Source organism: Vulpes vulpes, chromosome 1 (genome assembly GCF_048418805.1).
Source record: "Vulpes vulpes isolate BD-2025 chromosome 1, VulVul3, whole genome shotgun sequence".
NCBI lineage: Eukaryota > Metazoa > Chordata > Mammalia > Carnivora > Canidae > Vulpes > Vulpes vulpes.
In genome coordinates this window covers 2,628,438-2,631,195 of record NC_132780.1, presented here as the reverse complement: position 1 = coordinate 2,631,195, position 2,758 = coordinate 2,628,438, and positions in this window count along the sequence as shown.

The window sequence follows — 2,758 nt, the reverse complement described above, 5'->3', positions numbered from 1 at the left end:
CGCGGAGAAAGGACATTTCACTCCCCAGCCCACTGTCTCCATCTCCACGGTGTCGTGCACGCTGCGATTCTCGGAGCGCAGGCTTCAGCACAGGTGCCCCGGGGCCCTCACCCCCCTCGAATAGTCCTGCCTTGACCTATTTCATACACGGGGGCTCCGGGTCAGGTGTTGCCAGGGGAAGCGTGTAGCGCCTCGTCTAGACGGCGAGCTCCCTCACAGAAGGCCCTGCATGCTGCTCGCGGGGTGTGGCGTGTGGTCCACGCGGGACACACTTTTCACGTGCCCGGCCCTCGATAAACCTGGATTCCTCCTTTCGTTTTGGAGGGAAACGAAGACAATCTTGAGTGCGCTTAATGAAGAGGCTTTACCGAGTCGCCAAGAGGCGGTTTCCACGCAGAGGGACATAAAAGATGAAACGTGGCTCCGAATTCTTTTCTCTTCTTTCCGCCGAGACCTGAAGTCTTTCTCCGAGGCCTGAGCCTAGGAGCCCCTGAGCGATTTCCTCGAGCAATTGTGGCAAAAAGAACGCTCTGGTCTTTCCGTGGCCGGGCCCTGAGGACCTAGCAGCCCCAGCCTGACCCTTTCCTGATGCTCGCTCTTGCATGAAAAGTCCACGCACTCCTGCGCCATGGCAGGGGAGCCCACTCGCTGGGGAGGGAGGCCTGCTGGCCCCCAGCTGTACCAGTCACGCAGGCCCGGAAGCCTCTGGACGCCTCCAGGCCCCGCCATCACCTGACCGCAGGCTCCAGAGGACCGTCGGGTCAATGCCCGCGAGTGGGGAGGGTACAAGGCGGTGCTGGTAGGTCTGCGGAGGTTTGCTCCACGGCAGCGAGACAGCCAGACCCAGGGGGGCAGCTCCTTCTTCACACGCACGGCCCACGGGATTCTCCAGCTCGTAGGGACCGTGGATTACCCGATCCTGAATGTTCCTTCAACCTTCGGGACGCAAAGGCCCCACAAACTCTCAGGGCTCATAGTTTCTCTTCCCATCGCAGCCCGGATGCGGGTCCGGGAGGGTCCTCCGGGAGGTGTCGGCTCGTCCCCCGCAGCTCCTCCAGAAGCCCTGACCTCCGTGCAGGCTGGCCGCCCCTCCCGGTCCCCTGGGGACCCCACCTCCCCATTCAGTCTTCTTTGCAGCACTGGTGTCATTGTGACCCCCTGGGCAGCCTCATGGACGTCCTTGATCGATCTTCTTTGGTCTCCCGTGGAACATGACCCCAGCGACCGCAGAGGCCCCGGCTGCAGCCAGAGCTGTGCCTGGCACGGGGGCTCCACGAACAACACTGATCCTCGGCGGATGTTGTTGCAACGAATCGGCAGTTCCCCTTCTCCCGTCACACCCGCCGTCGGGTGGCCATGAGGCTCAGTGACGTCCGGGCCACCTTGCGGCGTGGACAGCCCAAGATACTAGGACCTGGGGACTCTAAGCAGGTGGGGGCAGGCTGGGAGCAAGGACGTTCCCGGCCTCTAAGGGATCAGAACTTGTAAGACGTGATCCCTACCTGCAAACATCTTCTTCCCCTTGTGTGTGTGGGGGTGCTGGGAAGGCCTCGGGGGCCTCGGGGGCTCCCCAGAAGGGCTCAGCTGGCCGGACGGCAACGGCTGGAGCAAGGCTCTGGCCAGTTCCTGGTTCTCCCGCCCCCCGAGGAGCTTGTAAGTTTTGGAATGTGTTTATGCCACATCCCTCTTAATACCTCATAAAATACTATTTGCCAATAATGTCACCCTGTAATTACATTTGCTGAACTCGTGCTGCCTCCGTGTACGCTCTTTTTTCATTATGTAGCTTCAACCTTTATAATGTTACCAATTGACACCATAATTAGTATAGTTTACCGCAGCCCTGATTATGAGGGCCCTGCCTGTCAATCGGCCTCCGTCGGGCCTCGTCTCCTCCAAACCCGGGGCGCCCGGCTGCGGGGCTGCGAGCTCGGGGCTCTCCCGGCGCCCAGGGGTGCCCGCCCGCCCGGCTCTCGGGTGGTCACGTTGCTCCAGCCTTGTGTCGGGGAGCCCTCGGCCGGGGCTTGGGGACAAGAGGATGCCCCTCGGGGCCCTGGCGGGGGAGCAGGGCGCCGTGTGCCGCTGCGGCCTCCGCCCTTGGCACGGCCCTCAACCTGTCTGGGCCTCCGCCCCCCGCCCGCGTCCCCTTCCTGCCCCACCTGCCTCCGGGGGCTTCGCACAGCTAACAGATGTGGAAGAGCTTTTGAAATAAGCGTGCCATATAAATTCAAGGTGTTTGGGAACGGTTTTCTCATAAACCTGCCAACACTATCTTCTTGGAAAAGACAGAAGTCACAAATCCACTCTCGTTTTAATTTACCCTGGTGTTTCCTCAGCAGATGGCTAAAGAGCTGCCCGCCGCGTGCCCCCCGCCCGGCACCCCCGCGGAGCCCGGGGCAGCGGCCCCCCTGGAGCAGCGGCGGCGCCCGGGAGGAGGGCAGGCGCCCCTCGTGCCCCCGTGCTCGCAGGGCCTGCCTTGCTCGGGGCAGCAGGCAGGACAGACGTCCAGAAGCTTGGACATCGCTCCACTCCTGCGACCTTGGGGGACCACACGGCCCGGCGTGGGCCAGCCTGAGCTCCAGAGGAAAGGAGGGGATGTCTGCGGGCTGGGGGGCCCTGGGCTCCGTGGGGTACAGGACAGGTGCCAGCCCGGCCCGGCTGGTGGCTGGGTCAGAGCTAGTCGGGCCAGTGTCGCGGGAGGTCAGGCCTTCCCTTCAGCCCCACGCAGCCTCCTCCCCCTGCTCCTGGCTCCGATGCT